Source organism: Coturnix japonica, chromosome 1 (genome assembly GCF_054131305.1).
Source record: "Coturnix japonica strain WE chromosome 1, WE-NBRP24, whole genome shotgun sequence".
Classification (NCBI taxonomy): Eukaryota; Metazoa; Chordata; class Aves; order Galliformes; family Phasianidae; genus Coturnix; species Coturnix japonica.
Window position 1 is genome coordinate 164,396,858 of NC_140663.1, and position 15,987 is coordinate 164,412,844.

Sequence of the window (15,987 nt, forward strand, 5' to 3'; positions counted from 1 at the left end):
TTTAACCACCAGCTGCCAACGTGGATGCAAAGTTATCTCTTCAAACTGTGCATAGAACCCTGTGGATAGTGACATTAAGAAGCTATCTTGCATGCAGTGCAGGCATTACACTTGTGTTAGTGTGTTGACACATCGTTATATTTCTCAACACGGCAAATTAGAGCAATGATGTGAAATTTTGTCTTGAGAGCATGAAGATTTTTTATGGCTCTGGGAAACAGCATTAAGACAGACTCTAAAACAGGATGTAAATGTTATAATGATGAGTTATTCCTTCCTGCTTACTAAGAAGCAGCAGACATCACTAGTAGAAGCCAGCATGTCCCACATGGATTATTTACATTATTTTTTTAACAACTGCTGCATATGCTTTTTTGCTTTTAGTTTGTAGTGACCAAAGGATATGGATTCTCAAAGGAAAACTCCCTTCATATTTCACTTGGCTTTAAAGCAAAAGAGGAGAGATTTAGGTTAGCTGTTAAGAATAAAATCTTTACTCAGAGGTTGGCGAGGCCATGGCACAGCTGCCAAGAGTGCTGTGGGTGCCCCATCCCTGAAGGTGTTCAAGGCCAGGTTGGATGGGGCCGTGGGCAGCCTGAGCTGGTGGGGGATAATCCTGCCCAAGGCAGGGAGGTGGAACTGGGTGATCTTTAAGGTACCCTCTGACCTAAGACATCCTGTGATTCTGCGATTTCTGTGTGAAAGCTGAACAAGAACACATGGAAGCAAATACTCCAAATAAGCCCTGTTACCACGTGTGCATACCCACTTGGTTTCTCATGCTTTTGTTATCAGAGGTATTTTTCAACAAGAAAATCATTAGGGCCTGGCCTCCTGACATGTCCTCCTGTAAATACACTATGCTACAGTCAGTTTTGGTGGCTCTATATAAGCTTCCAGGCTGCTGGATGTTGGCACCTATTTGGGTTGCACCCCACTTCCAATTGAAGGGAAAAGGTGAGTGAGCACTCTTGTGCCCCAGTTTTTGAACAGAGAAAACCTGACTATAATGTCAGGGCATGCTCATTACTCACATAAGTGAGGCAATGGGATTATGTTCTTACCTACATTTAGTTACATAGGTGTCTCGCTCCAATTTAGGAGTGAGGCAAAGGTTCTTTTAATAATGTTATGCCCGGCGTGAGATTAAGAAGAAGAGCATTCAAATGTTGATCCGACCAGTTTATTGGAAATAATAGACAATTGAGGGGATGGAGAAGAGAGAGTGACGAATGCCAAAATTAGGGTGATGGGGAAGGGAAAGTAGGCGATAGAAAAAGGTAGAAAAGAGCAAGAATTACGTTAAAGCGGGGAATAGTCACCTCCTGGATGCAGCAGCGTCCCGTAGCACGTAAGCGTAGGGGAGAGCAGCAACGGAGTAGCAGGCTGCAAGCAGCAGATCGGTGAATCGCAGAAAAGATGGTCAGAGTATCGTGGTCTCTAGAAGTGGAGTCTCGGGCAGCGAGGTCCCTCGGAGCAGAGTCTCGAGCAGCAATCCCAGAAGAGATAATAGGCAGCAGTAGGACAACGGTGGAGGAATCTGAGGTCAGATACCTAGATGCCCACAAAGGTTCTTCAGCATGCAGCCATCTTCTTCAGCATGCAGGCGCTCGCGTAGAGAGGCATCTGGTGTCAGAAAACCTCTCCCTAAATTCGGGGTTTGTCCGTGCCCTTTTTATCCTTCTTTCCAGCCTTCGAGACATTTCGGGACGGCTCGGGTCAGAGTCTTGTGACTTCCTCAGAGCTGTCAATCTTCCTTGAGATGGGCCAACAGGAAAGACCACTTAAGGGCCATTAGTCCTCAGGGATGGCCATCTTCCTTGAGATAGGCCAACACAAAAAGACCACTCAAGGGCCATTGATCAGTATCTTATCTCCCTTTCGTAGCTCCCGGACTTGTCCATCTCCTGCGTGTCTCCATTTCAGCAAACTTTGAGACAGTAATGTAAAAAGCATGGCTTCTTACAATAGGCCTTTAGTAGAAATTGCTGTTCAGTAAATTAGAGCTGATAACCAGTTGTTCCTCAGGCATAACACACAACTCATCACTCTGCTTTGAACCCACCCATTTGTCTTTGTTCAGATTAGGACTTGTATTTTGTTACAAGTAATGTTCCAAAATGGCATGTAGCCTTCACGTGCAGCCGCAGTGGTAGAGAGAACATACTGTATACCTCAGTCATTTCTACTGATGGTTAACCATCTTAGAATTGTATGACTTATTTCTTATAAAAATCCTGCCTTCTCTTTGACACAGGAAACATGAGTGTTTTAAGCCTCGTAATTTATTTTCCGCAGCTCTCAGATCATTTTAATTGTTTCTGCATCTTCTCCTATTTTTTGTCTGTTCCATCAGCTGAGCAACATATTCCAGCTGTAGTTTCTGTGAATGGAATTGAGCCAAGTTGCCAGCTGCTGTCTGCTGCTGCTATCCCAGTGGGAGCCTACTGCTCTCCAGCCCATCCAATTTGACCCCTCACCCCTTATGTTTCAGAAGCTCTGCTGACTGCATCTCTTGCTCCTAGATACAGATGTTGATACTTGATTGTTCTCAACATTTACTTTTGCACTGCTGACTGTTTAAGGTAAAAGCAGATAAACACCTCAAGAAAAGGATGTTGAAATCCACATTTCTCTCCATGTCTTCTACCCTCCCTATAAGGGTAGAGACTGCTCTTTGTTCATGTGCTTTCTGATTATTCAAACCTGCCCTTGTGACAGGAGGGCAAAGTCACTGAGAAGAGTGAGAAGTGATTCTGTGGTACCCCAGTACCATCCTGTGCTGCTTGGTGCTGCCCTGTGCAGGAGGGGTTTTTGTTAGAGCTCATCCATCCCATGCAGGACTCACATCTGGTTCTGCCACTCCTTGGGGGATTTCTGTGACCCCCAGCCTTCTTATAGCACCTTCAGCTTGAAAATGAGGAGTGCAGCAATTATGTGTACCCAGCAGAAAGAGGAGAAGGAGTTCATTCTGAATGTTACCTCAGATGCCGTGGGAGAGAGGTTCAAATCAGTTTTATATCATATTTCAGCATTTAAAAAGTAGCATAGAGTACCTAACTCCCAGTCTGTGATGCTCATCCCTCCTAACTCACTGCAGAGGAGCCTCAGGCAGCAGTCCAGATCTGGAACTCTGAGGCTGGTGGCCAGAGATGCTATTTAATTCTTTCACTGAGCTGGGACCAAGTTCTCCAGTCAAGCACCCTGTTCCCTTTCTGTAAAACAGATCTGGTAGTGATTGCTCACCTCAGAGGTATGGGGCAGTAAGGGATTCGAGATGTGGGAATACGATGGGGTGAATTCCAGTTACATTTCTTAAACTGCATTTACTTTTTGTGTACAGAAGTATAAAGCAACAACATTCTTGTATCCAAATCCTGCCCAAACAGGAAGTATCTGCTCACTTCTTACAGCTATTAGTGATAAAAAAGTAATCTTAATGGTAAATAAAATTGCAAAGCCAACACCAAATTCTCCTCTTGTGCGTCCCTGTAAAGCTCTAGGGAGTCTGACAGTAGTTCAGTGCTGTGAATGAACAAAATTTGGCCCAAGGCTATTTTAGCTTGGGCTCTAAATGTCTTCCTTGATCTTTTATAGTTATTTCTCTAAGAGACAGGCAAAAGCTCCAGAAATAAAAATGGAAAAATATGAGTGAACAAATAGTGGCCAATGGTACAAAGAATTCAAGCATTTGTATGTTGAAGTACAATAACCACTGTGCAGACTGGCACGTCCCAGAAACATTTTGGATAGCACTGCTAAGGCAGGTCACAGCAAACCCTGACAGCTGATCCACTCCTATGGTGTCCTTTTGTATAATAATGCTGGAATTGGGTAATGCGATTACATATAAAACAGAGACATGAAGTTTAGGATGCTGGACCACATTTTAGTGAAAACGAAATAAAAAGAACGCAGATCAGATTTTTATATCACACGAATTAAATGTAACAGTTTTCAACTACGGATGTAAATTTTTCCTTCCAATAATCTATTAAGAGAAGAAGAACAGGAAAACCTTTCCTTTGAGTGAGAGCCAGCATTGGATTTCTTTGCCCTTATAGCTCTAAGAAAATTAGTTTTTAATATAGTGAGTTAATGTCAATGAGTGAAACACCATTTTGCTGTCTCTCTTGTAAAAAGGTTTTATATTTTCAGCCAAGGCCTTGTCAAGGGAAAGCAGAAAGGTGTCTGTACTGAATATCTGGAGCAGCCTGTAATGCATACATGAGAACTGTGACATACACTGGGGTTGGTTTTGATACAGATAACAGGAGAATGTCCTAAATAGGATTGCTTAGAGAGATTGGACAGGCCTGTATTAATTCGTTGTATCAGGCACCACAAGTTTTGTGGAAGAAAATTTTCAGATTCTTTCCACTGTAGATAAGTGAAGTGTCTTCCTAGTATATCTGTGTTATCCTCTCTGAAAGGAAAAATATAACAAATATTGTCTTTATCATCTGCATAGTACAACCTGTAGGATATGGTCCATGATAGGAAAGCAGTCATTAGCACAAAAAATTGATGAGAGCTTTTCTTGAGACAAAAACAGAACAGGAAGTTCCAGGTTTTATTTTGCATGTCTTGCAATTCAAGATTATCAGTCTCACCATTTATGTGCTGTCTGGCTTTTCACTGCTGATAATTTCTTAAGAGTACACAGAGGTAGAGTTAAATAAAGGTCAAAGTAATTCCAAATAATGAGAGATTTGTCTTCAGCATTGCTTTGCTAGCTCCAAAATAAAATCTCATGAAAAAGCCTAATTAACACCAAAGATAATAATTAATCACTTGTTATACAGAAAGAAAATTCTTCAGCCTGTTCTTATTGAAAGCAAGAATATATAACACTAACTGGATGCATATTACTATTTCCATCATCTTAACAGAACCAAACAGACCTTTCAGCTGACCCAGTGTGGAAGCTCCTCAATTCTTATTTAATTAACAGATGCATTAAACAAAGTAAGAATTGTGATTCTTTTTTTTATTCCTCCTTTCCCCCCTTCCTCCCTTCTTTTCCTTTCCCTTCCTTCCTCTCTCCCTCTCCTCCGTTCTTCCCTTCCTTCCTTCCTTCCTTCCTTCCTTCCTTCCTTCCTTCCTTCCTTCCTTCCTTCCTTCCTTCCTTCCTTCCTTCCTTCCTTCCTTCCTTCCTTCCTTCCTTCCTTCCTTCCTTCCTTCCTTCCTTCCTTCCTTCCTTCCTTCCTTCCTTCCTTCCTTCCTTCCTTCCTTCCTTCCTTCCTTCCTTCCTTCCTTCCTTCCTTCCTTCCTTCCTTCCTTCCTTCCTTCCTTCCTTCCTTCCTTCCTTCCTTCCTTCCTTCCTTCCTTCCTTCCTTCCTTCCTTCCTTCCTTCCTTCCTTCCTTCCTTTCCTTCTTTTCCTTCCTCCGTTCTTTTTCCTCCTTCCTTTTCTTTTTGTAATTCTGCAGACTATTAAATATGTCCTAGCTCTTATGTCTGTATACCATTCCATGAAAATAAGAAATTGCTGTAGCATGCTTTAAAGTATATTTATATATATCTGTGTATGCCCTTTGTACATCATATGCAAACAAGAAAATCCATGTTTAAGCAAGAATATTTGCTTTCTGTATCCATTAGTCACTGTTCAGCGCTCTCCTCCCATTGTGCCATGCAGCGAGCAGGGCTGACATCACCTGGCTTACCCAGTCAATCACACAGTCCAAAAATTCATTGGCACAAATTGCAGACGATCAGCTGGTTAAAAGTGACTCAGAAGTAATGGATGATATGGATTGCCTTGCAGAATTGCTAACTGAGATAAGGGCCAGATTCATTAGGAGCATTTACTTACTGGTGATGAAAAATCAGCTGGGGATTTTTGTGTTTTAAAATCATTGTGCCTGCGGGAAGCTTCCTCAGCTGTTGCATGTGTGTCATAGCAGGCTGGATCTATATTCTCTTAGTTTTTCCTCATTTGATTAGTTTATGGCTCATTTGCTTCTTTTGGCGTGTTTGCTTGGAACAGGCTCTTTGCCTCCCCCTTTCCCATGAGATGAGAGCTTGCAGCCCAGCAGCCCCAGACTGCGTGTCCTGAAGCTGTCTCTTCAGGTTGCCAGAAGTCTTTTTTCCAAGAGATTTCACTGATCAGTCTGAATTTACAGTTTTCTGACATACAAAAGCATGCCATGCCCAGCCTTTGTAAAATATTCCTCCCCGAAATCCAGTCTTTTAACAATGAGCTATACAGCTGGAGACGCTGCAATAAAACACCTGAACATTATTCAATGCCTCATTGCCCTCCTTTGTCGTCAGACCTCCAGGGAATGCAACATTGTTCTGAACAGAACTTCTTCTTCAAGTCCCGTGTCAGCTCATTTTCTCCTTCCTTAGCCACTTCCACAGTGATGATGTCCTCATTTCTGCAAAGTGGGTCTCTCTGCTCTTCTTTCTCACTTAAGCTCCCTTGAGGTCTTGAAGCCCGTCTCAGTTACCATTTGTTGGGGCGCTGTGGTTTAACCCAGCAGGCAGCTCAGCACCACACAACCATTCACTGACTCATCCCAGTGGGATGAGGGAAAGAATGAAAAAAGAAAAAAAAAAAGAGGAAAAATTGCAAGAGCTCATGGGTTGAGATAAGGACAGCTTAATAAGAAAGTGGAAAAAAAAAAAAAAAAAAAAAAAAAAAAGGAGAATGAAAAAAGTAAATGATGTACAATGCAACTGTGTGACTGTATGACAGCATGTGGAATGGTACGTGCCTGTGGCCTGTTGGGGCCAGTCATGCTGGTTCTGTCCACTCCCAGCTCCCAGTGCATCCTCAGCTCCCCACTGGCTGGGCAGCACAAGGAGCTGAAATGTCCTTGGATGGATGCAGAGCTGCTCAGCAATAAATAAACATAGGTGTGCTGTCAACATTATTTCCTTCCTAAATCCAAAACAGTGCTGTACCAGCTACTTGGAAGAAAATTAACTCTATGCCAGCTGAAACCAGGGCATGGGTCTTTAATCTTAATTGGCTTTGGGAAGTGATGAGTTTCCCACCAGAACAGTCAGCCAGTGTCTAGTTAGCAAGGAGACCCCACTAAAAAAAGTAAACACCATGAACCTCGTGCTTTTGTGACTAAGGAAACATCTCTTAAATGGGCAGTCTCCAAAGTCCAACAGCCCTTCTCTGCTGGTCTTAGCCAGGTGATCTTCTTGCTCTTCTCCTGGGGTTTTGCTCCTGTACAAAGTACCTCACGGAATACACGTGATATCCAGAGAATGCTGCCAAGAATTCAGGTGATTCCTCAGCTTTGCTAACTTCAGTGCACTGCTCAGTGTTTCAGCTGGAGTGTTTTAAGCAGTTGATTAAGATCAATTTTGAGACTGACTGAAGTATAGATTAGTTTGAAATGTAGTCTTTCTAAGGAGGAACAGCAGCAGTTTTCAAATTTTAATCCCTGGGTTAGCTTTCATTGAAATCAATGACTTTGAATCTGCCCTTGCTCCTCCCATAGCAAATACATGCCAGAAGCAGCTCAGGTTGGATTTGATGTGACGTTTGTTTTTCTTCATTCACATGTAACAGGACCAGCTGGTCTAACTGGCTCAGTTTACCCATGACTGCCAAAATATCCTCTGCAAAATGAGGTAAGAAAAGCAACACCCTTGCAACTTCGTGCTGGCAACCACGGTCACCGAACTCCTGCTTGTTGGGTATGTTCCAGATTTGTTTATTATACATGTTGCACCTTTGTTCAAAATTCTGACAGAATCAGCTACATTTACTCAACATGTGCAGTTCTCACTCCAGCCTTGAGCAAGCTGCTAAGTAGAAACTGAGAAACATACAATATCTCAAGCTGGAAGGAACCCACAAGGATCATCGAGTCCAGCTTCTGGCTCTACACAGGACCACCCCAAAATCAAAATCAATCAATACATCCCACATACAGAGAAGCAAGTGGCGTAGGAATGGGTGACATTCCCCAGCAATCTTAGCTCTGTCACATCACATAGACTAACTTGTTTTTTTCTCAAGTCAACAGACACAACTATTTCAAATAAATGCCCCAGCAGACTTTGATATTCCCTACAGACTTTTCCTTGTCATAGGGAATCCAAAAGCAGCACTCTCAAAGAAATAAGAAGCCTGGATTTCTGCAAAACCTGAATTCTTGATCTTTGCCAGGGGAATAGAGTATAACTGTAAGTCTCTATTCCAGAACAAAGAGCAGCTAGTGTGACTAGAAGGTAATAGATAAAATAAACTTATTTCTGTATTAATTTTAAGTCTACATCTACATGTCTCTAAATCTTCCTTTGCTAGCATCTTCACAGTGTAAGAAGCAAGTAAAAGCAATGTGAGCTATGTCTTACTCTTGTTAGATTCAGTTTCTGGAAAAATATGTGAGAAATCATGATTCATCAAAAATAAAAGGTAAAAAGACACTCAGATTCTCTTGGATGTCATCCAGTGGATATCAGCTGGTTCTCTTTGGACAGCTTACTCATAGAAGCCACTTCCTTCTTGCAGTAGGTACATGGAGGAAATCACAGAGGGTAACCCTTCTTCTGAAGGATAGTCTGTGGTTCAGCGCTGTAACATCAAGAGCTGCATGGAAGCATTGATTCATAGTGCCACCTACAGAATCAGCACTTCCACTTAATGCAGAATTAACAGCACAACACATGGATTGCCTCTATTTTCTTTCTCTTTTAGGACCTTTAAGTTCATTTAACAGTCTCAAGAAACTGTGAGACAAAGGGCTGAAACTTTAAGTTTTAATTAAAAAAAGACTTTTAAGACAGAAATGATATGGTAAACTTGGGTATTTTTAACCATCTTCCTTTAACCAAGCCAGTGTTGAGAACATTCCCAGCCTGGAAAATAGAAGGAATCCAAACACAAACTGTAAGTGGAAGGAGAAAAGACATAAGAATAAAGAGATGACTCTTCAAGTGAGGATGTTTGACACAGGAAAACATAAGCCTCAAGTATGGATTTATTTTCCAAACTCTCATTTTAAAAATAAAGATATAATGGAAATACTATGTTGTTTTCAAACAAAAAAATACATCTTCTGAGAAGGAATCCTCTTTGTATCAACTGTTAAGTATGTGTAAAGAGATGGTGTGTATATTTTAAATGCTACAGCCTAAAAGGCACTCAAGACAAAAAGCTGCAGGGACTGAGATAGTTCATGAAGGAGCTTGCACTGACACTGGTTCATATAAAAGTTGCACTGAAGAAGCCTATCCAAAGCATATTAGTATGAAGACAGCCTTTTACTTACTGTCCTGAAGCCTACTACAAAAACAAACAAGCAAATATACAAAATACCACAAAACAATCAAAGGAAGTAAAGGAGTAGATTGGACAGCAATGAGAGACACGTCACATGTCTCCAGATCCTTCCACTGTTAATTTATGTTTTCAAAGATGAAGATTCCCACAGCCACTGTTAGAAAGTAGAGACAAAAAGTCGTGATTCGTCAGCTTAGTCTGAGAAACTTGCTGGAATCACCAACAGGATTGTTGAATTCATCCCTTTCATCCCTTATGTGACCAGTTATTTTCGTGTCAAATGGGAAAGAGATGTGGTTTTTCAAGGGATAGACTAATGACCATCTCATTTTGGAGCGTGTCCTCACCAAGATTCTGTTTTCATTGACAACTTTGACAGGTAATAGCACGGAATCAAGAAAACAGAAATGAGGTACAATGAGGTCACAAAAATTCTTTCTTGTTTTAGGCCAGGCCAGGCTTTGAAAAAGGATAAGCACTGGTTTAGCTTTATTATTTTTCCCTTTTTCTTTTTCTTTTCTTTTTTTTTTTTTTTTTTTTTTTTTTTTTTTTTTTTTTCCCATCCCCTCTGTATTTTCACACTGCCTGCCACTTCCTGAAGTTAATCCTCTTCTTGTTTTTGAAGAGTCACATCTATCCATTCCAAGGACATTTCTCAGCCTTTAGCATCTATGAATCTATTGAGCCCTGGGAAAACTAATTTAAAAACCTCTAAAGAGGATTAAGTGAAAACAATTAAATGCGGAGTCATAGAATACCAGAGTTTGAGAGTCGGTGTTCTGTTCTGCCAAATGCTAGAATCAGAGAACATTTGAAAGTGATTTTGGGATCTCTATCAGATGAATTAATTAGTGTATGACTTCTTCCCCCACAGAGAGTAGTACTTGAGTCTGAAATTATTTAAAACTGGTGGAATAGAGTAGATGTTATCAGTCTGACTGTCATTATGTTCAATTTGGGGAACCTTACTGGTCCCTAAGGAAAGAAGAATCATATTCCTTGACTCACTGTGCTGGTAAGAGGTGGTATATTTGAATTACAGGAAACAAGTGTTGTAATGGATAGATGGCAGGGAGAAGGAAAAGCTTCCTTAATTACCATTCCACTTTCTGCAGTGGGTATTGCTATAGGCTGGTCAGAACATTTCTGAAATAGGAAACAAAGACTGAACTGGGAGAGGTAATTTTCTTGTTGTCTCTGTAAGTAACTACAAGCTGTATTTCTACCAGGTTATCAATTCTGGGTCCTCTTAAGTGTGACCTTCGTAAAAATAAATGTCAAAATCTGTTCCTTTTTGTGTTGGTTTAATATATGACAAAGCATAATATCAGAACAGTGAAGGAAAGGCCAAATTAAAAATATCCTTTTATTGTTACAACAAATAGTGAAGTTGTGTACCTTTTCTAATGTACCTTTAGTTCTGATGCTCTTAAAGTTTATGGTGGAGTGCTGGCCTAAAATGGTAATTGGGATATAGATACTGCAAAATGGAAATGCTGCTTTTTAGTTTGCATAATATGAGCAATCAGTCTGTGGAAGCGATTCTAGGTTTAAAAGTACTTTCTGATGCTTATTCTTGCCCAGTAATACTTACTAGAGTTATCCCAGAGAGCCACAGAGGCTGTCAAATGTCTGGAATACCTCTTCCATGAAGAAAGAGAGATGTGGGATCAATCAGCCTAGAGAAAAGAAGGCTGTAAGGAGATGTTATAGTAGCCTTCCAGTATCTTAAGGGAGCCTACAGGAAAGGTGAGGACTATTACAAGAGACTGTAGTGATAGGGCAAGGAGTAATGGCTTTCAATTAAAAGAGATTAATTAATTAACTTAAAGATTTAGATTAGATATTATGAAGAAAATGTTTACCATGGATGTGGTGAAGCACTGGCACAGGCTGCCAGAGAAGTTGTGTACGTCCCGTCCCGAGAGGTGTTCAAGGTCAGGTTTGATGGGGCTTTGAATAACCTGGTCTGGATGAAGGTGCACCTGCCCACTGTATGGGGGTTAGAATTAAATTGTCTTTGGGTTCTGCGCTATTTCCCAATTAATATGCCATACATTGCTTTCCCATCCTGTTTGCAGTGCTTCTGGGGGAGATGGAAAAGCCAAGACCATTCCCATTGGTAAGTGGTAGAGACTGAGTTGTTATGAGCCAAAGCAGAGTGATTTCTGAACATGAACATCAGCAATGGTACAGGTGTAGATGTAATACAGGAGTTACTTAACTACATTTGCCTATGGGGCTCTGTTTTTTCAGATCACATCATGTTAGAACATAACAATCAACATCAGTAGAATTGTGTCCTACTCAAAATTCATCAGCAGATGACATTTCTTTGTGGATCAAAGAATTACTCATGCAGTTGCTTTCTGTTTAGATCTCTTGCTCATTCCAGGGGAGTCAGAAGGGATCTCATTGAGAGAGATCCAAACTGCTTTTTCCCTTTTGAGGGAGACTGCTCTAACTCCCAGACTATGAACTCAGCTGCAGAAATTACTTTCTATCCCTCCCTGCAGCTGTGTGCCTTTCTATAGGATCTCTAATTGGATCAAAACCCTGGAGCATGAAAGTAAGAGTTGTTTTCCTGCTAAATAATCAGATTATTAAAATGGAGAGGAAGAGTCTTGGGTTTTGTGGGCTTTTTTGTTTTTTTCACACAAAGTTTGCGTATTTTACTCAGGAACTGAGCAAAAATGTGTAATAATGTAACATAAAAAACTCTAAGGTGCAAACATCAGCACTCCTAAGTTAATACCCATGAAATTTTGGAATCATGATGTAAGGGAAATTTAAACATACATCATGTAAGAATGCAGTGGTATGACAAGGATAGCCATGGTTTTGACTGAGGAAGCTCAAGTCTTCTTTCTGTTTGGCCAGAACACAGTTGCAGTGAAGAACAACCACATCCTTTGGAAATGTTTTAAGTGCCAGAACTGGGGGTGGATTTTTTCATCTGTTCTGGTGAAGCTGGTACAATTTGCATCACCTGAATATGTCTGGGGACAGAGAACAGACAATATCCAACTTTTTAAACATCATCAATAGGACTCCTTACTCTGAAGGAAAGAGGACAAAATAGTGTATTCAGCCCAGATTTCATAGGATCTGTCAATATATGTGGCTGAACATCCCGTAACAACTATCTTCACAAAGTTGATTCTCAGTTTCCCACTATTTGGTGTCAACTTCAGTCAGTAAAAAGAGTTGGAAAGGCTGGTGGGATTAATGCAATTGTACCCCAAGCTTCTGGTGCATTCTAGCTTCCAAAGGTTATGTGGTGTGAGGTTTTTTGTAAAAGGAAAGTGATTGTAAAAGAATTACCATTCCTTTGTTTCAAAAATAAACTTAAACCTTAACCAGTGCTCAGTTACTTTCACATTCCTGAAAACCTGAAATATTTTGTTAAAGAAATGCTATCTCCAAAATGCTGAAATTACCAAAGTGCATGCAATGGGAAGTAAATTTGAAGAATATTTCACCCCCCAAATCTGCCTTCCCATCATGGGAAAAATAGAGTCAGAATAGGGAGATTCATATAATACACTGCTAATAGCTAACAGACTAAAGCACAGATAACTAAAAGCAAACCACGGACATCTTTGCTCCATGCACCCTTCTCCTACCTCTTACCCTTAAGTGGCTTAGAGAAATGAGGAATGGGAGCTGAGATCTGCCCGTAATGCCTCATCTCTTCCACTCCTCAATCCCTCTGTCATCCCTCCTACAGGATTACATCATTCACCAGTCCCATGTGGTCTTCCCACAGGCCGCAGCTCTCCCAGCACTGCTCACACAGGCTCCATCCCACAGGGCTCACCCTTCAGGCACTGCTCCAGCACAGCCCCACGGGCTCCCCCAGCCCTCCTGCCCCACCATGGGCTCCTCTTATTTACCTTCACCTTTTCTTTTGTGGGTTTCTTTACAAAGAACTGACCTCCATTGCAGCTGAGCTGACCAGTGGTGCTCTAAATTCAGTAAGAGCAGACCCAGCACTTAAGTTAATGGATAATTTGCATTATCTACCACTCAAAACACTGTGTTGAAATGCAGTGGGGAAATGTCCATTAATCATCCGTCAGCAGCAGCAGGAGAAACAGTAGCCTTTTTTTTTTTTTTTTTTTCCCTCTATTTTTTGTTTTTTTTTTTTTTCCCCACTGGGCATTTAGCAATTTGAGGACATGAACATCTTTTTACAAGCTTCACCCCTAAGGACCCACCAAACTCCTGGCTAGATTCCATCTCCAAGTGCAATCTTCTCCCTTGTGCATGAGAATCACTGACTTCCTTGTGCTCACCTGCAAATATCTTCCACAATGGAGCCATCAGAAACATTCATAAATGACATATTTCTTTTGTGACTCAAACCTCGATCAATCCTGCACAGACAAGACTGAGGTAGAGTGGCACAGAGTGCAATCACATGCTCTGTCCAGACTGCGTGTTTAGTAGAAACAGAGATTTCTGCAGAGGTAATTCACCGAGTTCATGAGGAGAAGAAAATACGATCAAAGTGTTCAGCTAAGGTATTTTTTCCGCTTGGAATGTCAGGCTGAGATAATTATTGAAAATGGCCCTTTTGTGCAGAAGTCATCATTTTGTACAGTCAGAATAGTGATTCTTGTTAGTAGCAGACCTTACTGTTATTTAACATGGATGTTCTCCTCATGTTCCCGAGGGGGCTGACAGAAATGTGAGCATCTGTGTGGGATGTTTCTGAGTGGGATGGAACACATCTTGTGTTTCCCGAGTGGTGTCACTGAGATACAGTGAAAAAAATACTGCTCTAAGGGAAGTTTAGACTATGAAGGGCTGTCTGAGCCCAAACCTTGCCTGACTGCTGCGTTTCCAAACTACTCTTAAAAACATTCCCTGATGGAGATTCTCCCTAGGTGGCCCATTCCAATGGTAAACTAGAGTTAGGCTTTTCTAACCTTGCAGCAACACAGACCTGTTCTCAATCAGGGCCTATTCAAGTGCCCACTACACGGTGGCCATGGGTGTGTCCTCCTTCCTATCTGCTCCAGTCATGGTGGAGCAGCTCATGGGGGTTGGTATCAGTTTTTCCTGATATCCAACTTAAACTTACCATGGTGCAACTTGAGGTCATTTCCCCTCATCCTATCGCCTGTCACCAGTGAGAAGATACCAACCCCACTCTCGCTGTAAGCACCTTTGAGAACAATAAGGTCTCCCCTCAGCCTCCTCTTTCCCCAGACTAAACAGCCCCAGTTCCCTCAGCCTCTCCTCATAGGGTATATTCTCCAAGCCCTTCACAAGCTTCATTGCCCTTCTCTGGACCTGCTCCAGTACCTCCATGTCCTTTCTGTACTGAGGTACCCAAAACTGAACACAGTACTTGAGGTGAGGCCTCACCAATGCCGAGTACAGGGGCAGGATGACTTCCCTAGTCCTGCTCACCACCCCATTCCTGATACAAGCCAGGATGCCTTTGGCCTTCTTAGCCACCTGTGCATGCTGCTGGCTCATATTCATCCAACTGTTCATCAGCACACCAAGGTCCTTTTCTGTCAGGCAGCTTTCCATTCACTGTTCCCCAGCCTGTGGGGTTGCCTGTGGTTGTTGTGTCAGAAATGCAGGACCCAATACTTGTCCCTGTTGATACTCATACAGTTTGCCTCATCCCATCGATCCAGACTGTTCAGATAAGGCTTTTAAACCAAAACTTCAAAGAGCCCTATGCTACTCCTCCAAACACATTAGTCCGTGTGTCTGCTCAACTGCTGTGAGCTCTGTCACATCACTCCTGCATGGATGACTAAAGAGGAAATAAAGCAAAAATCTATACACATCAGAATATACCTTTCCTCTAATGTCAGCTCTAGCTCCCTGTGATTTCCAGCCCCTGAATAGGTCCTCATGTTAGGTCAAGGTGCATTAGCACTATTTTTAACATGTGATGCTTTGCTGTTTCTGCTTTTGTGAGGGAACAAGCTGTGGGTTTCATAACACTTTCACTCCTGGGGCTGAGCTCACCTTGTTGCAGACATGACTAATGCAAGGCTCGTCAATGACTGCAAGGCTTTACCTCTGTCCCTTTCTCAGTTACTCATTGCCTTTGAACTTGACCCTTAAAGGAAACTATTCGTGTCCCACAAATTACCAATAAACCCAGTTTTAGGTAGACATCATAAATTACCTTTTGCAATATTTTATTAGTGAAATATGACTAATTAAGCTTCAGTTATTTTCTTTCCAAGTAGTTTAAGTACTTATAAACTGAAATTTAAATAATTATAGCCTTTTCAGAACATTTCTCAGAAAGATCTATTAAGTATAAAGTTGAATTTTTGACGCTTCATTTAACACACTGCAAAGAAGGAAGAGAAATATATTAAAATATTTTATACTTGAGCTTTAGAATCAAGAAGAGAAGTCAAGAATTCTGATTACTAATTAAGTTCACATTTAGCATAAATAAAACACACGGGGTAGTAGGAAAATTTGACAATAAAAGGCCTGCAGAGAACTGTACGTTTTGTGCAGTAATTATATTGATGTTTTTATATTAGTATAGTTATTAACTTGTCAATACACATGAAAAGCCCTGCTAAGTGCTCTGAAGCTGATAGTGTTTGTATATGTATGTCTATGTATATATATATGTATACATACATATATATGTATGTAAAGATGTGAAGAGTTGTAAAAATATTGAACCAGCTCCTGACTGCACATAATCCCACATCCATCAGCCACTTCAAGGCAGCTA

The 15,987-nt window shown here is 41.2% G+C and overlaps 1 long non-coding RNA gene across 1 annotated transcript; it reads right to left on the minus strand.

Annotated features, from left to right (window-relative positions):
- Nucleotides 1-1,167: 1,167 nt before the first annotated feature.
- LOC146762831 (uncharacterized) lies at nt 1,168-1,961 on the minus strand. The gene is made up of 2 exons (XR_014949121.1): nt 1,555-1,961; nt 1,168-1,440 (listed from the first exon to the last, which is right to left on the minus strand). It is a non-coding gene; the product is annotated as an uncharacterized LOC146762831 (long non-coding RNA).
- Between the last annotated feature and the right edge of the window lie 14,026 nt (nt 1,962-15,987).